This window comes from Marmota marmota, unplaced genomic scaffold (assembly GCF_001458135.2).
Source record: "Marmota marmota marmota unplaced genomic scaffold, marMar, whole genome shotgun sequence".
NCBI lineage: Eukaryota > Metazoa > Chordata > Mammalia > Rodentia > Sciuridae > Marmota > Marmota marmota.
The window spans coordinates 47,368,798-47,383,789 of record NW_026000005.1 but is presented as its reverse complement, the minus strand read 5'-3'; the positions used below and the strand labels follow the sequence as shown (position 1 = coordinate 47,383,789).

General features: G+C 54.2%; 1 protein-coding gene across 1 annotated transcript in view; it reads right to left on the bottom strand.

Moving 5' to 3' along the window:
- Efhd1 (EF-hand domain family member D1) overlaps positions 1-14,992 on the bottom strand; it is a 39,782-nt gene that overhangs the window by 22,617 nt on the left and 2,173 nt on the right.

The window sequence follows — 14,992 nt, the reverse complement described above, 5'->3', positions numbered from 1 at the left end:
AGTGGGGCTCAAAACGTCCAACAAGTACAACTGCTCTCTTCACAGCTGACCACCTTTGTCTCACAGGCTGGTCCTTTTGATCTTTAGGACAGTCCTGTGAAAAGTTTTAATACAAGCCACCTGCCCTTCTTGTTTATTGAGAGCTCACTGAAGGCCAGGCACTGGGCTAAATGACCTCACTAAATCCAGCAGTGCTGGGAAGTGGTAACCAGTAGTCCCACTTAGTGGACAGTGACAACTGTAATAAGTAGCAAAGCCACCTCTAAGGGAACAGCACTGGCCTGGGGTTTTAAGCTTCTATGAGAGCAGGGAAGGCAAGCGTGGTCATGAACTGAGTTTATTCTAGGTACCCCTCAACTTTCAAGAGACTAGGGAAGGTCTATTCAATGTCCCATGAACAGATCACTGTCATCACTGTGAGCAGTGATGTGGTTAATATCTGAAGACTTTGGCAGAAATGACCGTGCTGTGTTTGTGATATTCATGGCTTCTCACTTTGACCGTGAAACATGGTGCCACACATTACCTACACATGCAAAGCAACTCACTTGTGACCAAGAGTGCACTGAAGTTGCCACCTTACAGACATTTGGAGAAACAGTCTCCCCAGCCAGGCATTTCAAATAAATAGCATCTGTTTTATTCTTAACAGGCCAATGCAAGTGAATTTGTTTCCTTCACACAAGACATCTGTTGCTCCCCTCCCCACGAAAATGCTATCACCTTCCCTGCAATTGGAAATCCAACCCTCTAGAAAGGGGACAGCACCTAGAATACCTTGCCTGACTGGGGTCCAGGGCACCCCCCACCCCCAGAGCACAGATGAACTCTCCAGCCCTGGGGTGTGGGACCTGGCCCCAGAGTAACCTGGAAGTGGTCAGCTGGGGAGGGGGACCCTAGCCCCAGCCCAAGCTCCATCTGACTGGGGCTTGCTTTCTCCCTAAAGCTGGGCCTAAACCTACATTCCCCCTTCTTTTATTTCAAATCCTCAAGATACCATGGCCCCGACCATCACCCCAAACACACAGTTGGCATCTTTCAAACACTTTCAGGTTCACTGGAGTCCCCGTGAGCTCCTAATCCTCCTCTACCAACTTCTCAGCTCTTTTTTCTTCCCTGTAATTTTGTGGGTTCTTTTGGTGCTGAGGATTGAATCCAGGGCCTTGCACATGCTAAGCAAGTGCTCCATCGCTGAGCCACACCCAACCCCCAGATCTTTCTTATTAAAGGCAACCCAGACCAGTAAAGGAAACCCATTCATAACCCCAAGACCCTGTGTCACCGTTGCCTGGGGTGTCCTTCTGCACTGTGACTTCTTTCCACGTTTACCATTGTTTCAGTCCCTGTGAGGGACTCTGGTCCCACTGGCACTCAGGATGGTGACACCGACACAGACGGGTGGAAACCTTTCCCTGATGGACCCTTGAGAGAGACCTGACCCTTCCGGGAACAGTGATCCCAGCCCTAAGTGCCTTATTGGGCTGTAAAGGAGTCCGAGGGAGCTAACCTTGGCTGGCGCCTGTCACGGTGAGTAAGGGGCTGGTTTTATGAACTAGCCCCTATGTGTAGGCACCAGGAGAAAGCACATTTTTGCCTTCCAGCAAGAACATGGTCCCAAAGTGCCTCCACCGTCTTCAGTAACTGGCTGCTTGCTGTGGTCCCTGGTCCAGCACAGCCCTTTCCAGGGATGAGCCCACTGCCCAGGCCTCCTGCCTCTTTAAGGACAGGGGCCATCTCTGAAGGTATGGTGGTGAAGTAGGCTGAGACCCTCACCCGTGGGCCCCTCACTGAGCATGCCCATCACCTGGAGAAGCCCCCAGCCTTGCCTGAGTGAATCAGGAGATTCCTAGCCCCAGCCCCACACGGCCAGCTACAGAGGAAACAGTGACAAGGGGACAAGGGCTGGTGTCCAGTGTCCACCCAGTTTCGGACCCCTCCTGAGTCCATGAATCACTTGTTCTTTTGACTTCCCCTGTGCAGAGCCCCTGGGTCTTCTTGGTTTTCACCTCACCAGAATAATCCTGCCATTAATGAGGAAAGAGAGAAGCCAGCAGCCTTTGTGTGCCCGAGGCTCAGCCATCAGAAACTCCCCGAGGGACCCCTGAGGTGGGGGGTTCCCAGGAGGGTGGCAGTGCCCCAGAAAATGCCTAGAGCTGGGGGGGTGGCTCACCCCAGCAACCACCAGGACCCCTGCTTCTCTCTACATAGAAGGGCCTTGTTAGGAACTCGGTGATTTTTCAAACAGCCAGGCGAGGCCACTCCAAGTGCAGCTGGGACAAGGGCACGTGGAACTGTTAGAACTTCAGAGTCTCCGGGAGCCTCCAGGTCTGCTGAATGAGAGAACCAGCCCTTCACAGCTCCCCGGTGGCCTCAGGCCCAGAGGGAGGCACCACAGGCTATAGCTACCAGCAGGTGGTCCCTTTGGGGACCATCTGGGATCACCCTGTGGGTGTCCCTAACTGTGCCTATCTAGCAGCCTCAGGGATTCCCCAAGGTCCCTCTGCCCAGTTCTGTTTCTGGCTTCCATCCTTCTTGCCAGTCCCCCTGGCTGTCACTCACCTGCTCTCCCTCCTTCCCATGTGATATGGCAGGAACAGTGGACGTTGCGGGAGGAAGGCAGGGCTCTAAGGGATGAGGTGCCACAGCCTGGGCCCCACACGTCTGATTTCCAGTCACTGGCTCACTGCCACTCCCGGCTCAGGAGCTCCGGACTCTCCCGTGCTCCAATCACTTGCTTCCTTCTCTGGCTCCCTCTGCACCTGGCTACCTAGGCCTCCAAGAGCCGAAGAAAAGCTCAGCCAGGCCCAGAGGCAGGCGGACACAGAACACAGGGCGAGAGTGCAGAGAGCAGGGGGCCCTGGGCGAGTGGGAACCAACAGGGGGAGACAGCAGGGCCGGGGAGGGGGCCTCTGTAGCGGGTCCAATCCTGTTGGGGTGCTGGAATGTCCACAAGGCACCCGGGAAGAGATCTGTCTTCCTCAGGCACCTCCAGAGAGCCTCAAGCAGGGAGGCTGCTCCAGGCGACGGCCTCTGAAAGACCTCCTGGCTCAGAGACAGGCTGGGTCTTTTGGGGGCAGGGGCGAGTGGACCACAGCAGGGCCCGGATGGGAGGGGGAACGCACAGGGGCTGGAGGGGGCGGGGAGGGTGTGGGGTGGCATGAGGATGGCATGGGCACAGGGCTGAACTTGGCTGTATCTGCTGCTATGAAGCCAGGGCTTCAGGGCTCCCTTCCGGTAAATTCCTCTCCTTTTCTGGTAAAAGGCCAACATTTTGGCAGGCTGCAGGGGACCCGTAAAGTTTGGGACACCACCCTCCAATCAGCCACCACACCCTGTGCTTCCGTATGTTGTGTCTGGAAGTCCATAAAGAACAGCGAGGGCAGGACAGAGCCCTCTACTCCAAGGACCCCCGTGAGCTCAGCACCCTGCAAGGCAGCAGGGGCAGCACTACCCTTCTTCCACATCCACCTGTCCCAAAAGCATGCCTGGGAGTGCCCTCCTACCAGGGCTGTCACATGGATTCAGGGTGGTGGGTGACCACACAGGATGGTCATTGACCACACCCGCCTCCCCAGCCTTGTGCTCCAACTGGTCACTGGCAGCCCTGGGTACAGAGGGTTCGACTGCAAACAGACTGCCCAATGACACCAGCCACCCAGGATGGAAACAAAGCAAAGCGGCCCATGACCACCCCAAAGAAACATGCCGACCAATACCCCAAAGTGCTTCACACAGACGCCAGAACCCCCCAGTGATGGTCAGGGAGGGGTTGGCCTCAGACAGCCTGATCCGGCAGTGCAAAGGTATCGGGTGGCTGAGAAGTCCCCGCTCCTTCCAGGAAGGTGAAGCAGCAGGCAGGTGTGCGCTCCTGGGGTCACGTTCCCTGTCCAAAGTCCCAGCACCCTCACATGCCAGTGTGGTGGCTCTGGGTGAGGTACTGGAGCTCTCTGGCATTTGATTCCTCCTTTGTCCAATTGTTGCCAACATCAAAGGCAAATAAGCTCCCGGCAGGGTGCCTGCAGAGCCATCCCTAAAGGTGGGGTGGGACAGGCACAGAGGGTTCTCCACCAGGGCTGGCTGCGGTGCAGCAGAGGGAAGTCCACCCTGAGCTCCACATACTTCCCCTGGGGGTCCAGCTGGGGAAACGCAGCTGGAGGCTCCTGGGAACTAGTCCTGGGACCGCCATAACACAGGGTTTCCACAGGCACTCCTTAGTGCCAGGCCCCAGCCCAGGCCCCCCTTTGACTTCCAAGCCCAGGAAGTCAGAGAAGCTGGGGTAGAGAGCATCCCCAGAGGCGGAGGCCCTGCCCTGCCAGCCCAACTCCATGTTGGGGCCCCGCTGCTCCAGGTAGGAAGGGAAAAGCTGCCCCACCCGCCCTCAGAGGCCCCCACTGCACCCACCCTTCCCTGCCAGCAGGACCCTGCTTCCTCCAGGCTGGCACCACCTTGAACCCAGCAGCCCTCACGTGGGGCCTGAACTAGTGACCTAATTAAAGCCCTGACTGTACACCTGAGTGAGTGGTCACTTGATCTTGGGGGCAACCTGAGAAGGTGGTCACTTTCCTTTTTCCACATCTCACTTAACAGGCGTGTGCCCAAGTGGAGGTGTGGGCTCGCCCGCTTCCCTGGTGGTGATTAGGGTCCCCGGCAGCTGCAGCCAGCAGAGCACAGAAACCTCTACAGAGGTCAAGGCTCCCATCTGTGCATGGCGCTGAGTGGACGCTGGGTGGGGTGGGGCCTGGGGTGGGGTGGATCTGCAGAAAGGTTAGCTTGTTTCTGCTTTCCCAGGGAAAACTCTGGAGGATGTCGGGAGCTCCACAAGAATCAATAATAACTGATAGGCTGAAATATAATCAACTGGAGAAGCTCTGAGGGAATTAGCCCAGTTGAGAGTGGAGACAGGCTGGGGGAACTAGTGAGAAAGAAGAATTCAACAGCCAGCTGGGGTGAGCCCTAAGGGGCAGCATGAGGAACCTGATACCGTTTCATGGGCAATAGGGAGCCACTGAATGTTGTATGTTACCTCCAACTCACAGGGCTGCTGAAGAGGGAAACACAGTAACGGGGCCTGGGTTGTAACAAGGCCCTCTGGCTACTACATTTACGATGGAGAGGAGAAGGCCAAGTATGAGGTGGGTGGTCTAGTGGGGCTTGCAGGCCACCTGCAGAGGCAGCACCAGCTCTCCTCTAGCTGGGGATGGGAATGTGAGGGAGGCTCGTGATGCAGAGGACTAGAGTGCAGGTAGCCTGGATCCGAATACCAGCTCCACCACTTGAAAGATGCATGGCACTGGGCCAGTCCCCTAGCTTGTCTGTGCCTCAGAGTGGGGGTACCGACAGCACCCACCTCAGAGGGTTGTGAGGAAGAGATGGGTTACTGTGTGCACATGGCAGGAGTGGGGCCAGCACACAGTAAGTGCACCGGCAGCTGCTGGGCTGTGCCAGAGAGCCCAGAGCTCAACATCCTCAGCTGTTCTGTGGGAGGGGGCATGAGGCATGCAGGGAGGGGCAGAGACTGTCACCGCCAAGGCCACGCTGGGCGGGATCCAAGGCCAGCATGGCTGATCCAAGGCCCTGACAGAGCTCACAAGTCCCCACGGGGCCAAGAGCCGGGACTGTCAGCAGAAAGATATGTGGTAAGAGCTGCCCAAAACCCAGTTCGGTAGCAGTGCTGGGGGTGGGGACGTCTAACTCCAGCTTGGGGACAAGCTGCAGCCCTGAGGTGGAGGGTTCCTGGGTTGCTTCACCACCAGGAAAGGGCAGAAGGGCCAGCCCTGGGCACAGGCAGCCTGTAGATCCTGAACAGAATCCTCCTCCTTCCTGCAAGCCTGCTCCAAGCTGACCGTGGGCTGCGCGAGTGTCTGCAAGGCGAGGCCGCCGAGGGTGGGGAGGCCAGCGGTGAGGGTCACTACTTTGGAGTCGGACCCCAGCACAGTGGAGGGAGCCCCTGAGACTCCACCCAGCCATGCCGGCCCCAGCCTCTCCCTGGTCTACAACCAGGAACGGGCCTTGAGGCAGCTGCTGCTATCACCGGCAACCAGGTCTCATCTCCAAGACCAACCTTAAGTCAGCAACAAAGGAGAGTAACACAAGGCCCCGGCCTGGCTCAGGGGAGCGCACCTGCCTAGCACCCGGGAGGCCCTGGGTCCCATCCTCAGTCTCAAAAGCAAAAGACAAACCAGACACACACACACACACACACACACACACACGTGCACCCTGGGCTTTTACAAAGACCTCCATGCTGAGAGAAGGCCCTTAACAATAGAATTCCAGGCCACCACTAAAGGAACAAGGTGACTCCCAGCCCCAAATGGCAGGCTGGCCGCAGGCACTCCCCCCCTCTCCACCTGGAGCACCTTCTGAGGGGGAGGAAAGTCAGGGCATGGTGCCCATGATAACGAAGGGAACACAGGAGGTTTAGGGGGTGCTAGAAAGAAAGCGGGGGTGTCAGCACACACTCTTCACAGGCAGAAGGCAGGAGCAGACACGGAGAACCGGCTGGGCTCTCCAGAGAGGCAGGGTGGGTGGCCCACAACGCCCACAATTCAGAGTGGAAGGCAGCATAAGGCTAAAGTCGGGGGTGTAATGAAGGATGGCCTGGGGAACAACTGACAGGGGTCCCACCCAGCCCCAGGCAAGAGCACAGCACAGGGGATGGACGTCCATTACCATGACAGGAGCGTCCCAGAGGAAAGGCCTGCAGGAGCCCCCAGTGATGGGCTGCTCCTCCCATCTCTGGAATCCCCACCTGCCATCAAAAAGCCCCTTGTGTACCAAACTCAGCCAGACATGAGAGGCAGGCACAGTACAAAGGCCCAAGAGGGACTCTGTCGCCCACCCCCGATCTTTCTCACTAACAGAACCCCCAGTGTAGGCCACAGGGAAGGAGGCCTAACCCCAGCTCATGCAAAACCAGTGATGTCACCTTCCCTGGGCAGTCACTGGACTGCAACTGGGTGCTGGCCAACAGCACGACAGAGGCTAGTTTGGGGACACATCTGTGGAAGATTCCCCCTGAAGTTTAAAAGAACCCAAAGTCTTTTCTGTTTCTAGATTTTGCCTCTGCTAGGTATTGAGACAGAAACTCGGAATATTGAGATAAAACTGAGTCTCTAAAGGAAAAAATGTCCCCTTGGGAATATGGAACTTTCCATCAGGCACAACACGTGAGCCTGACAAAGGCACCCAAGGAAAGAGACCGTTAACCTGGTGCAGCTGACCCTCGCCGGATGGACCACCTGACTGCCAGAGACTTTGAGAGAAGCTCGCATCCGTGCCAGACCAGACCCCTAGTGGGCAGGCGCCGCCATGCTCAGTGTTTCCCACTCCAGAGGAAATGCAGCCCACTGGGATCATACATTTTCTACCTAATTCTGTGCCGAATGACAACCCAGCCCCCAGCCTGACTGCCCCTCTCTCCAGTGCTCGCCCTCACGCTCCCCTTTCTGGAAAAGCTCCTCCTCTCTCTGCTAACGCCTGACACATCCCTAAATTCTTCCTGCAACCTGTCAAGAGCCTGGGAGATCCAAGTAGAGGTCTCCTCCGCCTCTGGAGACACCTCCTCAGACTTCCTTATGGTGACGGTGCGAGATGGGGAACCTCACTATTTTGCCAGTAGCCCAGGAATGACACCAACACAGAGGCCTGTGGAATGCAGAGGAGTCCTTGATGACAGCAGCAACCCATTGCACCCAAGGCCACCCTTGTCCTTTGGACTCCCTATTACATGGGACAATATATTACTTTTTTTTTTTTTTTCCAGTATGAGAATGGAATCCAGGGGCACTCTACCACTGAGCTACATCCGCAATCCTTTTTGATAATTTTAAATTTTTGAGACAGGGTCTCACTCAGTTGCTCATGCCGGTGGGCCTCAAACGTGTGATCCTCCTGCCTCAGCCTCTGGAATAACTGGGATTCCAGGCATGTGCTCTTGTACCTGGTGGGATGATACATTTGTTCATTGATGAGTGAGTTTAGGGCAGGGTTTTCCATCCTTCGAGCCCAAGGTCTCCCAGTTAATACCTGGCAGAACATCACAGTCTCAACATTCTTTAAGAACATGCACCAGACCCAGCAACCTGGGAGGCTGAGGCAGGAGGATAACAAGTTGAAGAAGACCAGCTCCGACAACTTAGTAAGATCCTGTCTCAAAAGAAAAAATAAAAGGGGCCAGGGATATGGCTCAGTGGTAAAGTACTTGCCTCGCATGTGCAAGGTCCTGAGTTCAATCCCCAGCACTGCAAACAAATAAAACCCCAAAACATAAGAACATGGACCAAGCCAGTTGGTATCAGCTTCCACTCTCTTAAGTTCTAAATACCTGTATTACTTTATAGGAAATTTTAAACAGGGAACATTATACTCATTATTCTTTAATGATGAAAAATAATTAACTTTTATTTAAACTGCAAGATTCTTATCTCCTATTACCCTCCAAACCAGTGGACCTTTTCCTGGGTCAAGGGGCCACGTCTCAGCAGATGTGTGTGGAGAGTGCCATACAAGATGTCTGAGGGTTTGAAGACTTGAGTTCAGGAACTGCAGCTCTTATCACGGGGCTCAAGGAGGCAAGTGCCCAAGGCCAAGTTCCACATGCCTCCAAATTAGCTTTCATTTTTCCTTCTCCTCTGGAGTTTTTAAACTCAAGCACACCTTGGGCTATTCCTCGGGGAAGGTGACCCACGGAGGATGCAAAAGCCACACCAGGAGCCCAGCCGAGGGCATCACCTGCCCGGCTTCCTTGGTGGACAGGAGAGGCAGACACAATTCTCATTCCTGCTCTGGTGCTAATCTCCCAGAGGCAGCTCTGGGGTCCCAGGATTACGACCTCACCATCTTGCACACCCAACTGAGGGGCTGTTTCCCTTTGGGACCTAAGGCCTGTCCCAGTGAGTGAAATCCCAGCCATGGGTGGGGATAAGGGCCAAGAGGTGAGGCAGGGGAAGAGTGAAGCCTCCCGCAGATCCATGAGATTCAGCATTCAGAAGATTCTGGAATTACTGCCTAGACGGGGCCAGCCAACCACAGCCCACAGGCTGCATGGCTGTAACCCACCACACCAAGTCATTTCACACTGTCCAAGCGGCTGCTCTCACATTGCAATGGCAGAGTCAAGAGTGACCACAGGACTCCCAGGACCCATGAACCCAAGAAGACCTCCTATCTGGCTTTGACAGAACAGGTTGGCTCACTCATGGCCTACAAGGAAACTTGAAGGCCTCTGAGCCCCGCCCCCAGCCTCCCGTGTGCCTTCAACTCCTCGAACTACAAACCTCATGCCAGGAGCCAGGCCAGTCCCCTCCAATGACACTCAAGAGAAAGGGGCCTAGTGTGGTGGCACACAGCTGTAATCCCAGCAACCCAGGAGGCTGAGGGAGGATGGCAAGTTCAAGGTTGGCCTCCCCAACTGAGCAAGGCCCTGTCACAAATAAATAAATAAATAAGTAAAACGGCTGGGGACGTGGCTCAGGAGTCAAGTGCCCCTGGGCTCAATCCCAGGTAACAAATAAATAAACAAACAAAAAAGGCTCACAGCCTTGAAAGATAGTTCTCCCCATTTCTCAACAACTCTAGGCCTAGGAGAGCTTGCTCTTCCCTACAGCTATAGCTTCCTTTCCCTGAGTCCTCACTGCCACCTGCTGCCACCTAAGGCCAAGCCAGCTGCCACCATGGGTCAGGTCTCAGCCCCCATCTTGGCTCAGAAGGTTCATCCCCAAGGTCTTTGCTTCCGCCTCTTCTCGGGGCCTGAATCCACTCTCAGTGCTGGTAGCCACTGTTCCCTCGCTCTGTTCAGAATGACCACGACCCTTGGCCTTGAATGCTGCTGCCTGAGGTCATACTGCCCGTGTCCAGCCCACATCCAGAATCTTCACAGGGTCTACAGTCAGGCTAGCTCCAGCCCACTGGGCTAGGGTGCAGCTCAATGGCAGAGCACTTGTCTAGCCTGCATGGGGCTCTATTTGGTCCCCAGCACTGCAAAAAAAAACCCAAACAAAAACTTAACTAACTGCTTTCAATCACTCCATTTTAAAGTCTTGTCACTTAAATTCTCATAAAATGTGATATTGAGGAGCCTTGACTGAGAGCAAGGTGGGGAGTAAGGTGGGGGGCAAGGGAAACTCCTAAGGAGGAGAAGGCCAGCAGCCCAGGGCGCCTCTGCCTGTAGCTCATTATTCACAGGTGCAGGAAGATGAAAGCACCTAGTGCTTAAACCAAGGCGGGGTCCTCCTGCCAGGGACCATGTCCCTAAACAGAGGACCAACCTGGGGCTGCACCCTCAGAAATTCAGACCAGCTCTGGATCCAAAAGGACCTCTGGATCAGTCCAGGGAAATTAAAGTTTCCTGTCTAACCTTGACTGCCTCAATTCAAAATAATCAAATGTACAGAGAGAGAAGTTCAAATCCAAGGTGAATCACTGGCGACGGAGGCTACCATCAGGAAGAGTCAAAGTCCTTGCCTATCTCCAAGGAGAAGAAAAGCATTTACCTTCCATTTATTTCCGTCCACCTTCTACTTTTCTTTTTTTTCCCTTCGGTGCTGGGATGTTCGGGGCCCAGGCTGCACGATCCTCGGCACGAGCTCTACCCCCCAGCCCCCACCTTCCCATCTTTAAAGCCAATTCCCTCAGAAGATCAGGGTCTCAACATGCAGGCGCCTCCCTCTGCCTCCCTGGAAAAGCTCCCTAGAGAGCAAATCCCCAGTTTTCCAACGTCCACCGCTTTTGGAGGCGTGGGATGTAGCCCAGGAGTAGAGCCCGTGCTTAGCATGTGCGAGGCCCAGGGTTCAATTCCTGGAACCAAAAATGCCCCAGCGGTCTATGCCCCTTTCTTCCTTCCTCCCTCTTAGACAAGACCAAAGAGGATAAGAAGAAACGGGGCGGGGGTGAGGAATGAAGAACCCACCCTCTGGCCTCCAGTGCTATGGGACAGTGGCGTTGGCAGGGTGTCCATGACATCACCATCTCAGATTTTTAATAAAAAGACAACCTTCCCAGGCAGAACGCTCTTCTCCCCACCCTGTCTTTGGGGAATAGACAAGCTTGCTGCGTGCTGCAGAAACACCAGAGCTGCACTCCAAGGTGCTACGTTTGGGTCCTGCCTTTAAGTGACTGTCCTCATTACCTCCCCATGAAAGGGGCCTCTGGATCATTCCAGGGTAATTAAAGTTTCCTGTCTAGCCTTGACTGCCCGGCCAGCTCAGCTCGAATTTCAGCCTTCAACACGCTCTGCAGAGTCAGTTTCTTTTAAAATCAGGCCACTATTCTCTTCTCCCAGCCCTGGTATCCAGTGACACACTTGGAAATGGAGAGGAAACCTTCTCTGGCCAGGCTGATGATGCCCCTGGCTTCCCACACTCATTAGAAGGTTCTTTCTTCTACAACATACTGTTTAGGAGCAGGCTCATTTGTGTCAGGTCCTAGGGACACAAAGATAAGCCACAGCCACGCTAAGATCCCAACAAGTCCCCAGGCTGGGAAGGATCTATTTTGTTTTTTCATAAATTTCTTTATTTTTGTGTGATGCTAAGGATTGAACCCAGTGCCTCACACGTGCTAGGCAAGCGCTCTACCACTGAGCCACAACCCCAGCCATTTTTGTTTGGAAGCCTAGAAAATGTAAGAAATCTGCAAGCCACATTCGTTAAATTAAGAAAATCCAATTTAAAAGACCAAAGCATGTTCTGCCATGTGTGCATGACAATCCAGCCCCCCTTTCCAACAAAAAGAACGGTGTGCTTTGTGTAGTGGTCTCATCAGGTTACACACTCCAAGGGCCCCATGTACTAGGCAACATCAGAATGTGAATCTAGAAACTGCTGAAAAGTGAAATTCTTGCTGAAACTAAGTGTGCGCCCTGCAGGGCTGGGACTCAGTTCCACTGGGTTTGTCTTGTAGCTGGGCAGCAAGTCCATCTGAATCAGGGTTGGGAAGGCTGGTTCTCCATGGGGTGGGGGATGGGGGACAGGGAGGCTCATGCTGGCTTTGGAGAAGTCTGAGATTCTGAACTTCCTAAATCAAGGTCCTCCTGGGAAGGTCTTCCCATCTCCAGAGACATTGCCACCAGGACTGGGCAGCTCTGCTCATTTGCTGTGCTGGGTTGAAGAGCGTCCCCCCAGAATTCATGTCTACCCACAACTTCACAATGTGACCATCTCTGGAAACAGAATCTTTGCAGATGTAAGTGTGATCAAGACGAAGTTACGCTGGACCAGGATGGGCCCTGACTCCGGCAACTGGTGTCCTTATAAGAAAGGCTAAGTGAAGACAGAGACGAAGATAGGGAGAAAGCACCAGGTGACAACAGGGGCAGAGACTGAAGTGCTGCCTCTGTAAACCAGGGCATGCCAAGCACTGCCAGCAGCCCCCAGAGGCGAGGAGGGAGGCAAGGAAGGACCAGAGCCTCCGGAGTGCGCAGGACCCACCCAGGCCTTGGTTGAAGACTGTTAGCTGCCAGAACCAAGAGAACGGCCTCTGCTGTGTTAAGCTCCCGGCATGCGGCACTCTGTTCAAAAGCACCAGAAAACACACGTGCTGACTTAGCACTGGAACTAGTGGTCCCTTCAAAGGACTCTGAAAGGAACAGGTAACCCCCCGAGTGACCAGGCCACCACTCCACAGCTCAAGCAGAAGTTCAATCACCTTCAAAGGAAAAATGAGACTGGCAAAGTAAGTTATTAAAAAAAGGACAACACAAAACTTCCCCAAATTACAGCTCTGGACGCACACCAGCCCAGTAACTCAGGAGGCCAAGGCAGAAGGATCAAGATCAGAAGGATCAGAGTGTGCAAGGCCAGCCTCAGCAATTAGCGAGATACTCCTCACAAAACAAAAACCTACAAAAGGGCCAGGGATGTAGCTCAGTGGCAGCACACCCCTGGGTCCCATCCCCAGTACCACACACACACACACACACACACACACACACACACAATTATAGCTATGTGACGTTCTGAAAATCAGTGACTAAAACTGACTGGGCCTCCGACGTAAGCCAAGCACTGAGCCAACTGCTTCATGCAAGTTAATTTACTGAATCCCCAAGGAGAGGTGGTCCTATTCTATTCCCACTTAACAGAAGGGGTATCTGAAGCAAGAAAGCTTTTAACCTCGTGCTCCAGGGAGCAAGGGGTGGGACCAGAGTGTGAACCTGGGAAGCCTGGCCCCCAAACCCTGGTCCTCACAGTCACCTGGGACTGATTTGCCATGAGTAAAATTCAGAAAGAAACTCACAGTGTGACAAGTTGGTATGTTGTATGTTTTCCTTCCTTCCTTCCTTCCTTTCTTTCTTTCTTGGTACCAGGGTTGAACTCAGGAGCACCTGACCACTGAGCCACATCCCCAGCCTTATTTAGTGTTTTATTTAGAGACAGGGTCTCACTGAGTTGCTTAAGGCCTCGCTTTTGCTGAGGCTGGCTTTAAACTCATGATCCTCTTGCCTCAATCTCCCAAATGGCTGGGATTACAGGTGAGCACCACCACACCCGGCTGTGTTGTGTGTTCTTTAACTTTTTTTTTTTTTTGGCACAGAAACCAAAGGGAAATGAAGGAGAGAACATGCTCAGGTCTCGGGCAGAGGCACTGTAGGGACCAGCTGGCTGGTTGGACACCACCACACAGCCTGAGCAGGGAAGGCCTTGGCATGAGTGCCACTGGCCTCAGGGGAAGTGCAGGCTGCAGAGGGACCCAGAAGCCTGGGCAGGGTTTTCCTTGCCTGGCCAGCAGCCAGTGGTCAAGGCAGCTGCAGATATATCAGTGTGGTCGGTGCCAGAGAGCCTTGGGGGGGCTGTGGCACATCCACATAGGGGAAACCTGGGAAAAGGGAGCCACCAAGCCTGCACACTGTTTCTAATTTTTTCTTTAAAAGCTCTTTTAAAAGACAGTAGGCAGAGGAAGAGGAAACCCTGGGGCTCAGTAAGTATCCTGGCTGGGCCACAGGCAAAGCTGGGACCACAGAAGTCATTAGCAACAGAGGGCCAGCTACAGGACAGGTGATCCGGCCCGGCCTGCAAGCCACCCAGTATCAAGCTCCATAGCAGCTTTCCCTGGTATGTGAGGGGGGGCGGAGCCTGGAGCTTGCCCTGGCGTGGGCGGGGGGGGGTGGGGCACACAGGGGACTGGCATGACCTAGCCACCACAGGCACTGCAGGCACTTCAGAAGACCAGGACTTGTCCATCAACTGTGGTCACGGCCACATGGCCTCTATGAGGGGAATGAGGGCTACAACCAGATGCACCGGAAATGTCCAGGCAGCAAACTCATCCAGAATGCGGAGACCCGATGGGGTGGCAGGAGGAGAGGGAGGAGACTCAGTGGTTGCTCAGGTACACACATCAGGCAGGAGCCCCCTGAGAGAAAGACAACGAGCCAGCTGGGGGGATCCTGGGGTTCACGGATGAATAGGGGAGTCTGGGATTACTTAGAGCTGTGGCAGAGCTGTGGCGCTTGAAGGTAAGGCAGGGAGGGGAGAACAGGTGGGCAGGGTCTGGGAGAACTCCAGCTGTGGACACATGCCCCCACTTCAAGGGGGTTGGGGGGGCACAAGGTGGCCTGGCCAACAAGAGCAGTGAATTCCCTGACTACAGCAGTTGGTTAGGAGCCAACAAGAAACAATAGCAGTCAAGAACAGTGGTGCATAACTAATCCCAGCAACTCAGGAGGCTGAGACAGGAGGATCACAAATTCAAGGCCAGCCTCAGCAACTTATCGAGGCCCTAAGCAACTTAATGAGACCTTCTCAAAAAATAAACAGAGCTAGGGATGTAGCTCAGTGGCATAGCACCCTTGGTTTCAATCCCCAGTGCCAAAAAAAAATTTAAATTTAAAAAGGGTTAGGGAGGGAGAGAGGGGAGGGGGAGAGGGGAGAGAGGGAGAGAGGGAGAGAGAGAGGGAGAGAGAGAGGAGAGAGAGGAGAGAGAGAGGAGAGAGAGAGGAGAGAGAGAGGAGGAGAGAGGAGGAGGAGGGAGAGGAGGAGAGAGAGAGGAGAGA